Here is a 19,390-nt window from a genome sequence, read left to right as displayed (position 1 = left end):
CCTGAAGACATTATGCTAAGTGAAATCAGACATAAAAGGACTAATCTTGCACGATCCCACTTACATGAAGTACCCAGAGTGGGTAAAAACATAGGCAGAAAGTGGGATGGTGGTTTCCAGAAGCTTGGGGGAGGGGGAATAGAGAGGAGTCATTACATGATGAGTATAGAGTTTGAACTTGGTATATGTGCTGCCAAAGCGAGCTGGAGTTTGAACCTGGGAAGATGGAAAAGTCCTGGAGACAGCTGGTGAATGTACTTAATGCCATGGAACAGTACACTGTACACTTAAAGATGGCTTAAAATGGAAAGCTTTATGTTATGCATATTTTACCATAATAAAAAAGATCTTAAAGAAAACAAACCTTCAATGCAAATATAATTCTTCTAAAATCCTGGCTGTTGGTTACAGAGAAACTTAGATCAAAATCTTTGTGACAGTTCAAATGGGCATTCACAAGTGCACTTGGAAACCAGCAACTCAAGAATAATATCTGCTTTCTTTTCATGAGCCAAATTCAAACTCTTCACTGTGAAGTAAAAAAACATGTACTTTGTTAACTTCAAATACACAGGTGACATTCTGAGATACTTCCCGGTGGAGCAGAGGTATTCCCTGGAAAACAGTTTCAGAATCTTGTTCGTTTCTGGCATATCTGAATGTTAGTCAAACCTAAAAATTCTTAGGCCAGCTTCTGTCCTTGGAGAACATAGCTCCACTGTAGCAGAATGACACATTTTGATTAATTAAATTTGCATTAATCTTTGTGGTTGGGAAACGGGGATGGATGTTCTTGTTAAATCAAGGTTATCATAAAAGTCATTCAAAAAATTAACCTGTTATGCTGTCACAAGATGCTCAGGACTGTACTTGTGGTTTGTCAGCAAAACCTCTGAAGCCCAGGAAAAATGGCAGGTGTTCAGATGTAACTAATCTAGGCTGAATCATTTCTCCCACCTAAGGTGAAAGCTGTAAGGTGAGGAAAAGGGGAAGTTTAAGCACAATTCTTAATGAAAACTGTTTCCCTCATTTAAAAAAAAGTTCACAAGAATAAGATGATCTTAAATGGCACTTTATTTCTGTGGTCTTCCTCTCAAAAACACCTGACTCCAGCCAAATCATGAGAAAAACATCAGACAAATCCATTGAAGAGACATTCTACAAGATATCTGACCAGTTCTACTCAAAACTGTGAAGGTCATCAAAAAAAAAAGAGAGAGAGAGAGAGAGAAATTGTCATAGCCAAGAGGAGCTTAAGAAAACATGATCACTAAATATAATGTGCTATACTGGATGGAATCCTGGAACAGAAACAGGACAACAGGTGAAAAGCAAGGAAAATCTAAATATAGTATAGACTTCAGTTTTAAAAATGTATCAATACTGGTAGATTAATTGTAGCAAATATACTATCTTATTGTAAGATGTTAATAATAGAGGAAATTGGGTATGGAGTACATGAGAACTCTCTGTACTACTGTCCCAGTTTTTCCAAAACTGCTCTAAAATAAAGTTTAACTGCCCCCCTCAAAAGGCAATAAAATCAATCAATAAGATTAAATATTTATAATTGCAATGGAAATAAACTCATCTACTAAAAGAAAAACAACTTTCTCAAGATTATAGCATTGATCACGGCAAATGAGCTGAATGCCCTTTAACGGAAGCTGGATGAAATACATACACCCATATGGTGGAAATCATGTGCATCGATTTGAAAGATTCTGGTAGCTCTATATTTGCTAACACAAAAGAGCCTTCAAGATGTACTGGTAAATGAAAGCAGCAAGAGACCCAACAGGGTGAACACTATGTCCTTCATGCATTAGAGACGGGTCTGGAAGGCACATAACAAAAAGTAGCGTCACATCCAAGGAGAGGAGTTTAACAGTTGCAGGAGGACTTGTCACTAAACAATATGTAATGCCATTTGAATTCTGTACTATGCGTACACATTAGCTACTTAAGATGTTTTTTAAAAAGCAGGCAAAGGAAAAGGAGGAAGGAAAGGAAAGAGAGAAGAGAAAAACAGAAAGAGTGCTTATCTCTTAAAAAAAAAAAAAAAAAAAGAAAAGAATAAATGACCTTACTGCATTTTTTCTCAGAAAGTCTCCCAAAGGCAGGTTCACTAAATTCTGATCTCCTACAAGCTGAGGAGAAGCCTCTATGACATACAGGAGGATCCAAAGAGGCTTTGGAAACCTTTTAGGCACCATAAGCTTCCAAAAGGCATCTTCCTGACCTTTGGCTTTCTTTCTGGTCGACTGCAAACTGAGTGCCTTTGGACAGGACTGCACTGCCGTCCGTCACCCTATAAACTCACCCGGCGCCTGGCGCCAAATCCCAAATGCACACCTTGGGTCTCAGCCCTTCCAGCGGCACACTCATCCCTGGACCAGCCTGCACGATGTGTCCACATGGAGGTCCTGCCAGCATCTCAAACATGGCACGCCCACAGTGGGAACCTCCACCCTCCTGCCACAGACACCAACATGCCCTTCCCTCCAGCCGGCCACCTGAGTAAATGACACCTGCCTCCCACTCAGGGGTCACGTGCAGACACTGGCTCCTCTGGCCAGGACATCTGCACATCTGCTGGCGCTCCCCACAGATGTGCCCCAAATCTGAGCTATGTGAGTAGAAAATGAGACTGCCTTCTGCTGGGACCCATTTGGAGCCACTCCACAGCACCACCACCCCCAGCAGCCAGCCACCTTCAGTGCGGTGGGAAGCCCCTGCAGGACTCACGTCCAAGCGCATCACCGCTACCATCACATCCTGCAAAGAACTGAATGGCTGGTCCCCGCACACAGCTCTCATCTCATCTCCTGCTCAGTCACTTGCTCCCGTCATGCTAGTCTGGCCTCCTTTGCGTCCTTCAAGTCTCTAGAGCTCAGTTTTGCTGCCTGCCCTTTGCATGTGGAGTTCCCTCCTTCTGGAACTCTCTTCTCCCGGCTCTTCCTGGCTGCATGCTTCAGACCTCAGCTCCTCCATCTCCTCTTCCTCTCATGTAGGACCCTTTCCACCTCGAACCCCTCGGTCATGTCGCCCCACTCATGCTTCACAGATGCAGTCCTATCAGAGCATCTTGTTTATCTGTTTCCCTGTTCACTGCTGTCTTTCAAGCAGCCTGCGCGGCCCCTGCAGCCACGTGGCTGAGCTCAGTGTGTCCAGCTCATCCTCTGTGTCCACAAAGCTGAGCTTCACGACAGGCGCAACAAAAGACGCTTACTATACAGGCTGGGACATATGAAAACGGACAAGTATATGAACTTAAAACAAATTCAGAATACAATGTGCTTAACACCAAAGCTCCAGGAGGGATGGCATTTTCCTCCTTGCCGACTCACGTGCCACCTTCAGGTCTCGCAGGGCCTGTTATACTAAGCGTTAAGGACAACCATAAAGTGTGCGGGAAAGGAGAAGCTGTGTGGAATCACATCCCTGTAAATTCACACGGCCGTGAGCAGATGGCGATGCTTCCCCATGTCACCGACTGTGAGAGTTTAAATCATTACATAAAACTTAGAACCCAGTCAGTCTGACACATACACAATTACTAGGCGGCACTCTTTACTGTAAGGGCTAACAATGAAAAGACAAACGACAACCAATTCTCATAAAGGATCCTGCCATTCCCGGCAGCCGAGCCTGCCGCTGCCAGCCAGGCATGGATCTACATGGGCACAACTCAGGAAAGTGACCCCGGGAGTCCCAGGGACCAGACATGCACTCAGCTGTGCCTTTCACTTCCTCTGAGGAAGAGACTTAAGGCGGAATGCCCGCGGCCCAAGCATGCCCGAGGCCCAGGGGTATATGTGCACCTCCCCGAGGCCCAGGGATGCCCACGCGCCTCCCCTGCGCTTCCCGCCCCACCTCTGGATTTGCTGGCTCCCAGAGCAGGTCCAAGCTTGCTCTGCCGCCCTGCCGTTGTTAACTGCCCACTTTATTTAGATATTCCCCATGATGAAGTATGAGCCGGTTATGGGTTTTTAGCTAAAACAAAGTCGATGCTCCCCAGACAGGGCAAGTGGGAATGATCTGAACAAACGTGGTGCAATTAGATGTGGGCAACAGCAAGATGGCTGGGAGGGGACGTGGAAATTCAGAAAGACGCAGAAATGAGGTTTCTGTGCAAGTGTCCTTAGGGTTTCACTAGAAACTGGAAACCAGGGGAGACCCACTCCGGCGGGGACGGTGCAGGAATCACCAGGTGGCACTTCACGGTGAGGAATCTTCCTCCCTTGGGAAGCCAAGGCATCGGGCTGCTCTCACCCTGCCGGCAGACGACTGGCAGATGACCATGTAGTCACAGGTTTTAGGTTAAAATGACAGAAAAGTAAGGTGTGTACGCACCATTGGTTCCCAGCATTTATTGGCTTTCCCAGTGAACACGGCAGCGCTCAGGTCAGATCGGGGGGTGGTGGGTGGGGGTGCTTCCACTCTCCTGTCAGAAGGCTGCCCACATTATCCCTGTGATAAGTAACTGCGTACAATGCACATAAATCAACGTGTGCAAACGCCGTGAGGTCCTAACTGTTAAAGCGATTACTTTCTGGAGTCCTGAGAAGACCCAAAATTAAATGGCTGTAACTTTACAATATGAAGTTACTGCAGTAGAATCATGCAATACTCTAGTCACCCTGAATTCTCTGAGGCCCCTTCACAAAATACAAGTGTCTAACTGCTAAATATATAACACACATAAATGAAGAGTATTTTCACTACAACTAGCTCCTTAATATTAGAAAATGATACACAATGGGATCTGAAATAAGTAAATTCAAATGAAATGAGTAAATTCTTCACTTTGTTGACTATATCAGCTTGCTTATATGAATACATTTATGAAAGGTTTTAAAATGCAGCTGCTTGTAAAGTGAGATATAAACCCATGAAAAAAGAATACATCAAGCTGATCCTTTGCGTCTAATTCCTCCCCCCACCCCCCACCTTCAAGGACTGGCTTAAACCCGTCTTCTCAGGAGCTCATGAAGTCAAAGCCCTCTGGACCCCAAGAGGAATGATTTGCAGGGTCCCTCCTTGGGCTCCCACGGTATCCTGCCTTCTTGGCCACGACAGAACCTACTTCAAGGTGCTGTGATGGCCTCTTGAAGTTCTGCTGCCCCCTCCAAATGCAAGACCTAAGACCCTCATATCTGTTTGCATTTACCTCCTTATTCTGCTGGTTCTCACCTGGGGGTGAGGCTCCTCCCCCCCCCCCCCCCCGCCTACCTGGGACATCTGGCAATATCTGGAGACGTTTTTGGATGCCGTAACTGTTGAGGGGAGAGTCGCTGGAATCTAGTAGGGAGAGACCCAGGATGCTACTCAACATTCCACGGTGCAGACGACAGCTCCCACCACCGAAAATGATCTAGGACCAAATGTCAACAGCACTGAGGTTCGGAAACCCAGTCTATCCCCTTCCTCGTACCTGATGCATTTATCTGTTCTTCCTGGAGCCAGTATTCCTGTTCTAGACAAGTGTAACCTCCCCCTACCCCCGCTCCTATGTTGTCTATAAGGCACCTTCTTTCTGCTGGCAGGAGCTCTATCTTGCTGTCTTTTTCCAGCGCTCAAAGACTCTTCACATTGTAACCAGCAACGGCAGGGAGGATGGCCTCACAGTCCGGCAGTCCAGAGAGCTTCAACATTTCTCTCTTCTAAAGTTACTGTCCTGAAAAATAACGCTCACGCTGCACCCCTGCCACTCCTTCAGCCTCCACAGGTTAACTCCCACTGGGAAGCATGCACATGCTCCCAAAGCTTTACAGACTGAAAACACTGTAGATATGCCACTCAATTTTACGAATTATAGGTCAGACAATACCACTATCAATGCATCATATTTCCTACAAAAATATGTACATTTAGAGCATCAGCTTCATCAAAATGGAAAAAAGAACAAGACAAAAGCCCAAGGACGGTCTGAATCTTCTAGGTCTGAATGAGTCTAACCTTTTCCTCCACCTAGAAGGCACTTTGCATGTGGTCCTGCACCGCTCTCACCAGAGACCCCACGTGCACGATCAGGGCAGGCTCTGCGGAGGGATGGAGGGATGGAGGGAGAGAGGGGGAGAAGACCAAACTGATCAGACGTACATAAACGGGCTAAGAATTTACAAGGTATCTACATAAACGCAGTAGACCATCATCATAAATACTGTTTCATCAGAATGCCTGCCACACACCAAAAATCTAGCCAGTTCAGCCCAAAACTAATCAGTCAAATAAAACATATGGTGTCTTGTAGCTGTTCATCCCCCATCGCACTATTCCTACTGGATTTTAATGGCTCAATTAGTCAGGTGGTGTCAGACGGCCCAAGTCCACATTTAAGCACGCCTCGTAAATGGTGCTGCTCCCACTGGCACCTTGGGGGATAAAAGTCCGCCGTACACGTGAGGAAGCGCTCTGCCACACGTTGCAGCCTCCAACGCCTGGGTCTGCACTGCCCTCTCCCTGATTTCCACAGGGCACAGACCTCCACTTAACAGCGTGATCCTCACCAAATGGAAATTCACGCTGGCAGGTCAAGAGGAGCATTTAGAATCGATGTGCTGCGTAAAAATAATTATAATGATTTACAAAGCTCCCTGGAAAGCAAAATACTATGAAAGGCTTAGTAACAATAAAAATGTTCCATTTGCATAAATTGTAACAGCACTGCCACTGTAAGAAAATACAGTCTGAATTTACCTTATTGGGTCAGAATATCTTATTAAAACAAAATCAGGGGCTACTTACTCATCAGTTCAGTTCTCCCCTGAATCACTAATAACCCCATTCAACCTGCATGGCTATAAACTTCTCAGTAGTTTAAATGAGACCATGCCCAGGGAAAATCATTACATCTGCTCATTTCTCCACAAACCCCAGGAGGAACCCACTTTTCTTTATAATCTTTCTAATTGGCAAAGATACACTACAGAGTGTTGGTTTTTTTCCCCAATCAAGTGCTATTATATGAAAGAAGGTGGTGTTTTACATATTTGTTGGAAACAGAAAAAGATCTTAAATGAACTTTAATTTTCTAATTACATGGCTGATAATTATCAATAAGTAATTCAAACACACCATAATAACATTTAAAAGCATTCAATCAATACTCAACATTTCTGCTGGATTCTTCTTTGGTGGGTGGGGGAGTGTCTACAATTGCTAGTATCTGCGCTTTGGTAAATACTGCCCGTCTTTGAAACTTATGAAGTATAAGATAAATGCAAATATCAAAGTGACTTCACACGCTCTCATTTTTGGCACCAAACACCCAACATGCCATAGTGAACAGGTATTTTTACCCACTAGAATTTGAGATTTTTTGTCTGCTTTGTTCACCGCTATTTTCCCTGCAGCTACAAGAGTTCCTGACACATGCACTAGGTGCTCAGTAAACATTCATGGCTGGGGGACCAGTGTTCCTCTAAGAGACGGAGTGAATGCAAGAGACAGAAGAACATCTCTGTTCATTGAGAGCTTCACATGTGCAGACAGTATATGACATGCTATGCAGTGGGAAGGGTCCTGGAGACAGAAGACAAGTTCCTCCTGTACAAGAAGCTTGCGTTATAAACAGCACATGTTGTGCCAAGAGACAGCTCCCAGCACTGCATCAGAGCATCTCCCACCCGAGATGAGAAAGGCAACAAAGATGCTCCCCCTTCATCTCCATCACTCCATTCAGTACTTGTGACACGGGGTAGATCACACTCCCACGTTGTCCACAAAGAAATCTGGTCACCTGGCTACAACTCAGAGTAAGCAGTGGGTGAGAGGCAGGAGGTACTCAAAGCTGCGCTTCCAAAGATGGGACAGCGATGCTCTCTGCAGAAGCTCTTGTCACATCATATACGACACTGTCCCACAGTCTACAATTCTGCATCTAATGTGTATTATTTTAGTAATGTCACTTTCCCACCAGAGTGAGGGCAGGGTCGAGGGTGAGTCACCTAGATTATCATTATCCACTTCCCCTCTTAGCCCTTTGAAAATAGGACACGTGGATTTTAGGTGGATACATGGCCACACACCCCCTTCCCCAAAGTATAAGCTTTCCATGGGTCACAGGCCAATGGCTACGAGCAGAACTCAAATATGAACCTTCACAACTGTGCTTGTAAAGGCAATGAAGTCCCCCTCCTCAGTCCTTCTCAGGGACTGGAATGGGGATGTGATGTGATGGCAGGAGCTACAGCAGCCATTCCACACATGAGGTACGACAGAATGTTGGAGCCTCCATTGTGAGGCAGTGCTGCAGGGAGAAAGAGGTCCCTCACCCCACCCCCCAAAGTTAAAGAGAGTTACATCTTAGGCCACCAGCTGACTTGAACGACTCACCTTCTGAATTCCAACCTACCTTCCAGAAAGGTTAAAAGCTGCTAACTAACCTCATATAACACAGATTCATCAACAGGGAAGAGGGAGTAAAGAAATAAAACTACAGCTACAAATGATTTCCTGGTCAGAAACCTAAGTATTCAGTGCATTTTCGAACCAGTTTTAATTCTCTGGCGTGCCCTGGGGTGTTTCACCACATAAACAAAGCCTGAAAAACATCCCCTTCATCAGAGGAGGCATCAGCTGGATGCAGCCCTGGGCGTAATTCCTGGCTCTGAACCCTTACCAGTTTCCACAGTCACCATCAAATTAGTCAATCTGTTTGAGACTTTGTCCCTTAAGTGAACACTGGGAATACCCATCTTTATCTCAGGGAGATGCCGAGCAGTAAGAAAAACAGCATAGACCAAGGACCTGCTCCCTTCTAAGTGAGCCCCACCTGCTCATGGCCAACAACTGACACATCCAAAGTGGGGACTGGCACACGGGAGGCGGATAGCCACACACAAACACGCCTCACGGTGAGCCAAACAAGTCGTCAGCCTGACTCACTCGAGTGTACGGAATGCTTTTCCGAGGGTGAGAGTGAAAGCAGGGCCCCGTGTTCAGGCTGGGATTTTATCGCCAACCAACAGCTTGGAATTTCAAGCATTGCTTCCCTCCTTTGTCATGTGAGAACTCAGATAGAGATCTGCATAGTCCAAAGGAAATGTCAGGCCAGCTGACATTAAGACTAAAAAAATTAAAAATATAAAGAGAGACCGGTGAAATGAATTTTCACTATTTATTTAAATTTAACCCATATTTTCCAAATAGTATCATTTCAACTATAGTCCGTACTAAAATAAAAAATTACTGAGATCTTCTGTATTCCTTTTTCCTACCAAATCTCCAAAATCCCCAAAAGTCTATGTAGTTTCCACTTGTAGCACATTTCAATCAGGAAACTAAATTTTCACTGGAAATACATGACTTCTATTACAGTTCAGAAAATGTACACTGAAAACGCAAACTCACATACCCATGGGGTTCTCAACATAAAACTTTTCCAAAAGCTGAATTGAGGACCTATGTTTAAATTCAAGTCAATTAAAAGCAAATACAGTTCTCACGTCTGTTCCCCAGTGTGACCCTAGCCACACTGGGGTACTCCACAGCTCCATGTGGCTAGCAGCCACCTTCCTGGGCAGCGCAGGTCAGCATGGCTACGAGGAAGTCTTCAGCAGCTAAAACCCTTTGCCTGTGGTCTGCAGGATGGAAGGGTACCGGGACTCTCTAGGCCACATGACTCTTCTTTAATTGGTCCACGTGCAAATTTTTAAATGATGTCCCTACAACATCCTTCTTCTCACCCAATTCCAAATAGATTAAAAACCACAAACTGCCCAAGTGTAAAACTCTTCCTTCCTAAAAATAATGTTTGAAAATTATTTTTCATAATATGAGTTTATTTTCACAATTTTTGGTAGATATTGGAGTTTGGGGGTCTCAGGTTGGACTGACCAATATGCTGAGTCCAAATGGAGATGTGCTATAGGTGAAAATGAGACACTGGATTTTGCAGACCCGGTCTGAAAAAGGAAAGACCATAAAATGTCTCTTGGAAAACTTTTTTAATATGGATCATTTGTTGAAATAATACTATTCTGGATATACAGAGTTAATTAGAAGATATTGGATTATTATATATTAAAATATGTATTGCAAATAATATTAACCTAATATGCATTTAGATACATACTGCAGTATTAATTTCATGGTTTCTTTTTACCTTTTCTTACTGTGGCTACTAGAAAAGTTTAAATTACATTCGTGGCTTGCATTCTATTTCTACTGGACAGTGCAAAGCCAGATGGTTTCTATGGTGCCTGCAGACTCTAAAATGTGTAGATTAAAGTCAGCAAGATGAAGGCATAGAGCTTTTGGGGGGACCTCCTTTAACTGTATCCATTGCAAATATTTAATTATGTGCTGATAGCATCTTTATTCCTTGACCACTTTGAAACAGATTAATAATCACAAATTGTTCTAGTTGAAGACCAGCCTTCTCTAGGAAAAAAGTGATCTTCTGTTTGACGTTATTTGTAATACAGTGACTTACGAGAAGTTCCGTCAGACACCTGAGTGAGGTCCGGGTGAAAGCTCGTGGGTGTCAGAAAGCCGCAAAGCGGTCATCAGAAGGATGCTTGTGTGTGGGGCAGACGCCGACCTCTCACCCGTGTGTGCACCGTATTTCGATTTCAGAGCCACCTGGGCCACTGAACAGCAAGGTGGACCGTGAACTTGCAGGGTTCACCGCAGAGCACCTGGGCAAGGACCCAGCCTGGCTGAGGTGGCCTCCACTGTAAACTGGAGGTGACATAACATCCCCACACTGGTGCCACTCTTACTAGTGGGTTGCCACGGGAGACCAAAGAGGATGATGCTACAGGGGGCAGTGCACCGTGGTCAACAGTACCAGCCTGCCACTGCCTAAGATGGGATGACCCCAGGTATCTTAACCAGGACTGCCCTGAGTTACTCTTGCTCTTATTGCTACTGTAAACCCCCCTTAAGATAGGATGCCCTGCCCCTTAAACTGTCAGCTCTCACTTTAAGGTTTCATTAAGCCCCACACACTCTAAGCCTGGGAGATTCAACACCTTGCAGATGCCTGGGCGTCTGGCATGGGGTAACTGCAGGCAACCCACCAATGGTGCGACAAACTGAACACTCAATAGTCTCTGTTTTACCAAGAGACATGTGACGGCCACTTTAAGTTCTAATTTGAACTAATAAAAAAGCCACCCACAGAGGGGTTGGCATTAAGGAGAAGCAATTCATCTGGCAGGATGTAAATGACGCGACATTACAAGAGAGCATTTGAGTGTTATTATCTGGGCTGAGAAAATGGATTCCGTCTGTGTACGGACAACACTGGCACCCTGCACGTGGGTGCACCCACACGTGCCCTGAGAAACGGAGCCACACTTTGGAAGGAACTTGGCGGTGCTGCTGCTGCTGCCTCCATCCCCATTTCTCTGCGCGCCGCACCATGTAGAACAAAGAAAACCACTCCTGGTTTGTAGGAGTAAAAAACAGAGAGGAAACAGAATCTTGAGTCCTGAGAAGATACACGTTATTACAGAAATATGGCCATTTTCCATGTGTTATCTCATCCACTGACATTTAGAATCAGGAAATGATTCACGGCTAAACTCTCACCTATTCAACCTAATTCTGAGTGAAAATATACAAACACCAATAAGAAGCTAAGTCTGTTACGCTGTAGAACGACAGACACTGTAACCCCAAAGTACCACAGCAGTTTGTTTTTAGCAACCTCTCCATCATTTCTGAATCATCTTTTCCCTCCCCTTTCATTAGTTTCATTTCAAAGTTTGGAAAGCTTTCTTTAGAGAATAAAAAAAGAGAAATACTTAAACACTATAAAAGGAGGAACTGAAATTTGACGTTTGCAAAGCTTTCTAACTGTGTGATGTTACAAAACGGTGAAAGAGAGCAGTAACAGCCAGTGCAGAGACATCTGAATAATGACTTCAGAGCAATATAGAACACAAACAATTCTCTCTTGGTCCCCAGTGCACTACAAAACAGCCCAATGCTTCCAGCACAGCACAGAGCTTGTCACATAATAGATACTTGATTAATTCATTTGCACAATAAAACATATGTCACATGTATACACTCATTCACACATATACACACATCCTTGGGAAACAAACTTTGGCTAATGACAAGTAGAAACAAACTGGCAAGCTGGCCAGTTTATAATCACATGTATTTTTAAACCTTTTATTGGCTAACCGGGATCTGTGCTTTTCCTACAGATGTCATTCTATAAAAATACTGTCTTTTGACAAACACATTGGGAAATAAGAGATGAGCCACTGAATCCAGATTATCCCGGTGACATTCAAACACATCACCCCTCATTAACCAGCACTCATAACTCACACACACGACAGCTGGAGAGAAAGGGGTCAAAGAGCTAACGACAGAGTGCATGTGTAGGTAGAATCCAAGCAACAAATTAATTTGCTAACTTGCCTTCTTGCTTTCTGGACTTAACTTCTGTTTAACATGCAGCCCTGATATGCAAACTCACAGTATGGCTAAAGTCAGGAGACTAATGTCCCAGCAAACATCATAAATGGTTCATTTAGCTGAAATTTCAACATTGCAATCTTTAAAACAGCTGGCCTTCACGTGTAACCCGGAAAACAGAACGTTCAAAACAGAACCTGCGATGTGCCTGCAAAGCAGCTTGTGTCTAATTCATAGGAAAACAAACGCAAATGACTGGCAAACAAGACGAAATATTCCACCTCATTAGTAATCAAAGAAATGCAAAAAAAAAAAAAAAAGAAAGAAAGCAAGAAAGAAAAAGAAGTGCCTGCATTCTCAGCTTGGTTGACCACAGTCATGTGAGCCGTCTGAAAGGCCGGCACCCAACCCCCAGCCCCTGGCAACGCATCACAATTGGCACAGCCTTTCAGGAAAGCAATTTGGTAATCGGTCTCAAAAGCCCTACAGCTCTCTTTGCAGCAATCTATCCTAAAGCAAAAATTGGAAGCAATCTAAATCTCCAATAGCACATGTTAAATCAATTACAGTACATGCACTTGACGGGATAGATACATGAAAATATTTTCAGTAAAAGTCAGCTGATGATCAAATGCTCACTTGTAAGGTTAAGTGGAAGAGCCGTGGCACAAAGCTGAACAGACATGACGTTACACACACATGAATATAAACATTTGGAAGAAAATACACCAAAATGCTGATGGGGAACTGCTCTGGGTAGGTTGAGACGTTTTTATTTTCTTTGCAGATTTAGTTCTATTTTTCCAAATTGCTCATTACTTAGAGCACATTATTTTTAAAATCAGGAAAGAGTTATGAAAACCCTAGCCAGCAAAGAATCATTACTAATGCCTCATCTGGTTGAGTATGACTACGATAAATAAGATATAACTATTTACCTAGTTACTTCTTTTCTAAGGCTGTCAATGATGGTTTTCCTTACACACTGCAGTGTGTTAGGAGATTCTTTTCTCTTTGAGGTACACACTTACCAACCTCCTCTGAGTCACCTTTTTGAAGTTTTATGATGCCAAAGTCTATAAACACAACATTAAATATTTATGGTTGATATTTGCCGCTTCTAAAAATACGTGGAGAAGACGGTCTCTTAACGAGGCCTCCACTTGACCTTGTCGCTGAATTAACCAAGACTGTCTGTTCTGCGGACGTGCTGACAGCTGCCCACAGGCCCCGGAGCTCACTGGGCTGGGGCTGCCTTCCTTTCCATGGGCCCAGGGCCTTTCTGCCAGAGCCGGTGACCTGTGTGCTTCGTAATCCAAAGTGTCCACTAGACCCAAACCTGCTTATGCCAGTTGGACTTATTACTGCATTTATGAAAAGTAATTTATGTTATATAAACTAATGAACTAGGAGCACAATTTTATCTTCCTACCAAAACCAGTCCAGATGCTTTGTCGTAGACTTACCTAACAGAAATGGCCACACAAAAATGGATCCCGGAAATGATGGTAGGTGGACAAGGTATGGGAAGAGATCTGGGGAAAGGCATAAATCTGCAGGTGGATTCTGCACTGAGGCGGTTGCACAAATGCCGGTAAAGTCCCACTCCACTTTGAAGAAATCAACACTGGCAACCACAGAGGGTGCGTCAGGGGTACAACTTCCAAGGAAAGTTGACCTCAGACTAGAATGATTGGATCCACATTCCAAGAAAAGGGTCTGTTCCCTTCTGTCAAGAGGTTGGTGGATCCATTTGCATTTCAATATTTTAACGTAAGCTCTCTAGGAGCTGACACTTAACTTGCACCCCCTACACCTGAGTATGGGTTTGAAGGAACAGCACAGGGAAAGGAAAAGCGGTACTTGGTAGCAGAAACCCAGGACATGGCCTCCAAAGCCCAGGATCAAGCTGAGCCCATCAGAGGAAGTCATGCTGATGGTCCATACCTTCAATGTGACATGACCAGAAAGGCCCTGACCTCTGCAGTCCTCCTTCCCAAACTCAGAACTCCAGCCTAACGCCAGCCAGACCCACACTGAAGGACATTCCACAACATTCATGACCAGTATTTCCTAAAACGATCAGAGCCATAAAAAACAAGCAAAGTGTGAGAAACTGTCACAGCCCAGAGGAAACATGGGCCCACGACGACTAAATTCAGAGGGGTGGTCTGGATGCGATCCTGAGACAGAAAAAGGACATTCGTGGAAGAAAGGGTAAATCTGAAAAAAGTTTGAAATACAGTAACTAAAGAAATTTTAAATAATGTATATGTATATCATTCCTTCCATTCCCGATTTACCTAACGCTGTTACTGAGGCAAAACCACCCATCACTCTTTCAGAGTTCGGTGAGTTTGCCCCCCTGCGAACCTTCAGCACGTCACAAAACACTAGCCCTGCCAACCCTGGAGGAAACACACACACACCATACTGTCAAGCTGCAACCTTTACAAAGTCCCCATTTCCACCATTCAAAATGTCATTCTCTTTCTTTCTTATTTTATTTTCAGCTTCTTCCCACCTTAGGGACCTTTGGCTATCTGCTGTCACTGAACTTGAAAAGCAGGGAAGATGAGAGTCCATCAGGGAAAACCTCAAGCAGGAAGGGGCTGGCCACCAAGCCCTGGGTCTCAGGCTGAGGGCCACGAGCTGCCTTTAAAGATGGAAACACTGGCATCTCCAAGGTTCATGCCAAAGTGATCTGCAACACGCAGGGCAGGCTAATGTAGCCCCAGAGCTGAGACATGCACGCGAATGAATCACCCGGGGCCCTCTGACCATGCAGATGCCGACAGAGCCAGCCTGGTGCGGGGACGCCCGCTGCCGTGGGGGTCAGACTCTCGGGACCCACCTCGTGACAGCTCCAGCTCTGTCTTCGGGGAAGCGCTCCCCTCGCTGCTCTGTAGCTGCCTTGTCTAGAAAACATGGGAGAATCTCGAAGATTCCCCTCTCAACTGTAAAATCGTAGGATCCTCTGAGATGTTCATTGAGTCATCCTGATTGTCCAAAGTCTACAAAATGGAATTCCTGGGCACCAGGTTCATTTCTTCCTATCTGATGTACCTTATGTTACTATTAAAATGTTGTCTGCCCTGATACCCTACTCTGCCTTCACAGCACCAACTCCAGCCCTCACTGATGCCTGCACACAGAGCTACAGTATCTGTGTCAGTATCTGCTGAACGAATGAACGATTAGCGCTATGCGATGTTATCATCGTTGAAACCATAAGTAAGATAAAATTTTGTAAGCTTTGTGAATGGAAAAATTCGCATTTCTTTTCCTGTTAACTCTGCACAGACGACAATTTTTAAAAAGGGGGTAATTCAGTTCTTTCATTATTTTGAAAAGGAAAGGTCAGCATTTCCTACATGCCTTGGAGCAGAAGGCACGGGGAGCGGCGGTGGGATTCTGACAGTGAGTGGGAGATTAACGTGAATTTATGGCGGAGACAGGAGCTGATGGGGCACGTCCTCTATGGGCTCAAAGGATGTTTTCATTTGATGGGATGGAAACCATTTTTCTGTCCAAGAATATAATTAAGAACACAATCCTGATCCATAATTTTTATTTAACTATGCAGTAAAGCAAGAGTATGTGTAGATTCCAATGCTCCAAAGGTTAGGGCACACACGTGGCAAATAAAGAACTTCCCCAGCATTTTCTGGTAATTGACTATGGACTCAAATGAGTAATTCTCTAACCGAGACGCCAATTTATGGTAAAAAGTGAAAGAGGGCTGTGTTTAGGCAGCCTCTTAGATGGTGTCCAAAGAGCCCCACCTCCTAGTATCTGAATCCTGGAACAGCCCAAATCCACATCCTCCAGGATGGTCTGTGTGACCAGAGAACATGACTGAAGTAAAGGCAGTCACTTAAGAGATGAGGTTATGCGAGCACTATGGCTTCCAGCATGCCGGACCAGGCACCAGGCACCAAGAAGCCAGTCATGGGCAGCCCTGCAAAGAGGGGAGGAACTGGAGCCTCCCGCCAACTGCCACGTTTGTGAACGACCTTGGGATTGACCCTCCGGCCCAGGACCACTTTCAGAGACTGTAGCCTGGACCGATGTGCTGACTACAATTTGTGAGAGACCTTGAGCCAGAACATTCCAGCTAATCTGTGCTTGGATTCCTGACTCTCAGAAATGGGGGGGGGGGGGGCGCGAGGATAATAAATGTCTGTTGTCTTCAGCAGTTGAGTGCTGGGGCAATTTGTTACACGGTGACCAACAACGAAACAGGGGCCGAAGCTGGAGTGTGTCAGTGAAGATGAAAGAAGAGTGGCACAGAAACTAGTCCCATCCGTTCGCGCCCCCTCCACCCGCTCTGAGCCAATTATTACTTAATTCCATGGGTTTGCCTTCAGCCAAGCATGCAAGCAAAACAAACATAAGATCCAGCAAACTACATGGATCTATCTGCCACTACCAAGTAGTTCTTTTTTAGTAAAATCTGGGTCTACCTGATAAATCATTTACCTTCCAGATTCATGCAGCCTTACAAACCAGACTGGTATTTTTCCACTAAATTTTCCCCAGGCAAATAAATCACTTGCTGCCCTCAGCTAGGCATTTGCAGGTCCAAATGGTACAAGTGGCATTTTTTCATTAGATTTGAAGAAAAGTTCCTACTTTAAGTTCTTGATTCACTATGAGGTAAATCCTAAACTTGTCTGGCTTATTTAAGCAAGTTTTTGACATAAAGACTTGAGAAGTTGTGCTGTATTTTGTATCACCATGAAAGACTACATTTACCTGAGAGAAAGAGTCTTCTCTGTAGCTTTAAATTACTTATATTACATAAGAGAATTTATTTTCCTCTGATGCAGAATTTCAGTTTGTTTCGTTAGCTTTCTCATGAGTCTGACATCAAGGCCCAGAGTGAACAGACCCGATGGATGTGTACATGCTCTAACTGGGACTCTAAATGAAGCTGGGTCTTGTTTGGGTGCCGTAATTACAATGTGAAGTCATATTCCCTGTAGTCCAAGCTGCAACTGGAAGCTGATCCTCCAAGGCCCCAAGTCCGTCTCCAAGGGACAAACACAGTGATGACACCCAGGCAACCTCCTGTTTACCATCTGAAGCCACCACTGCCCAGAGAGGCAATTCACAGGTCAAGGTTTCACCTGCCACGCTCTGAGGCTTCCAAATACAGAACATTTCTGAGCAGGACATGTTGTGTGTTTAATCTGTTTCCCCCCTCAAAACACTGGAGAGTCTTGAAAGATGTCTAACTCAGCACCAAAGCCTTGTCCACAGCATAATTTCCTGCAGAGGAAACTGGACAAAACTTCATGGGCACCAGGTTCATTTCTTTCTATCTGATGTGCTTTATGTTACTGTTAAAAAGTTGTCTGCCCTGACAGTCTACTTGGCCTTCACAGAGCCAACTCCAGCCCTTACTGACGCTAGCACACAGAGCTACAGTATCTGTGTCAGTATCTGCTGAACGAATGAACGATTTTTAGTGCTATGCGATGTTATCACTTTGAAACCATGAGTAAGGCAAAATTTTGTAACCTTTGTGGAACGTCTGGAAAAATTCTCATTCTTTTTTTTTCCTGTTAACTTTGCATAGAAGATAATAAAAAAGGGTAATTCTTAAATATAAGACATGACACCATAAAACTCCTAGAAGAGAACACAGGCAAAACATTCTCTGGCATAAATTATAGCAATATTTTCTTAGATCAGGCTCCCAAGGCAAAAGAAATCAAAGAAAAAATTAACAAATGGGACCTAATCAAACTTAAAAGCTTTAGCACAGCAAAAGAAATCATAAACAAGACAAGCTAGACTGGAAGAAAATATCTGCAAACGATTTGACTGACAAGGGGTTAATTTCCAAAATAGACAAACAGCTCTTACAGTTCAATATCAAAAAAACAAACAACCAAATCAGAAATTGGGCAGAAGAACTAAACAGATATTTCTCCAAAGAAGATATAGAGATGGCCAATAGATACATGGGAAGATGCTCAACATGGCTAATTATCAGAGAAATGCAAATCTAAACTACAATGAGGTATCACCTCACACCAGTCAGAATGACCATCATTCAAAAGTCCACAAATGATAAATGCTAGAGAGGGTGTGGTGAAAAAGGAATCCTCCTATACTGTTGGTGGGGCTGTAAATTGGTGCAGTCGCTATGGAAATCAGTATGGAGATTCCTTAAGAAAGTAAAAATAGTTACCATATGATCCAGCAATCCCACTCCTAAGCATATATCCAGAAAAGAGGAAAACTCTAATTCAAAAAGACACATGCACACCAGCATTCACAGCAGCACTATTTACAACAGCCCAGACATGGAAACAACCTAAATGCCCACTGACAGATGACTGGATGAAGAAGTTGTGGTATATTTATACAATGGAATACTACTCAGCCATAAAAAAGAATAAAACAATGCCATTTGCAGCAACATGGATGGACCTAGAGATCACTATACTAAGTGAAATAAGTCAGATAGAGAAATCTAATATAATACCACTTATACGTGTAATCTAAAAAAATAATACAAATGAACAAACAAAAAAAAACAGAAACAGACTCACAGACATAGAAAGCATATCTCGGTTTCCAAAGGGGAAAGTGGGGGAAGGATAAATTAGGACTATGGGCTTAGCAGATACATACCACTATATATAAAATAGATAAATAATAACAATTTACTGTATAGCAGAGGGAACTGTATTCAATATCTTGTAATAACCTATAATGGAAAAGAATCACACAAAAAAAGTTAAAAATAATAGAACTACCATATGATTCAGCAATCCCATTTCTAGGTATTTTCCCAAAGAAAATAGAAACACTAATTTAAAAGGATATTTGCACCCTTATGTTCACTGCAGCACTATTTACAACTGCCACGACATGGAAACAACCTAAATGTCCATCAACAGATGACTGGATAAAGAAAATATGACATATACACTGGAACAGTGCTCAGCCATAAAAAAGAATAAAATCTTGCCATGTGTGACAACAT

The sequence above is a fragment of the Camelus ferus genome, chromosome X (assembly GCF_009834535.1).
Source record: "Camelus ferus isolate YT-003-E chromosome X, BCGSAC_Cfer_1.0, whole genome shotgun sequence".
Lineage (NCBI taxonomy): Eukaryota > Metazoa > Chordata > Mammalia > Artiodactyla > Camelidae > Camelus > Camelus ferus.
This window is presented reverse-complemented; position numbering follows the sequence as displayed.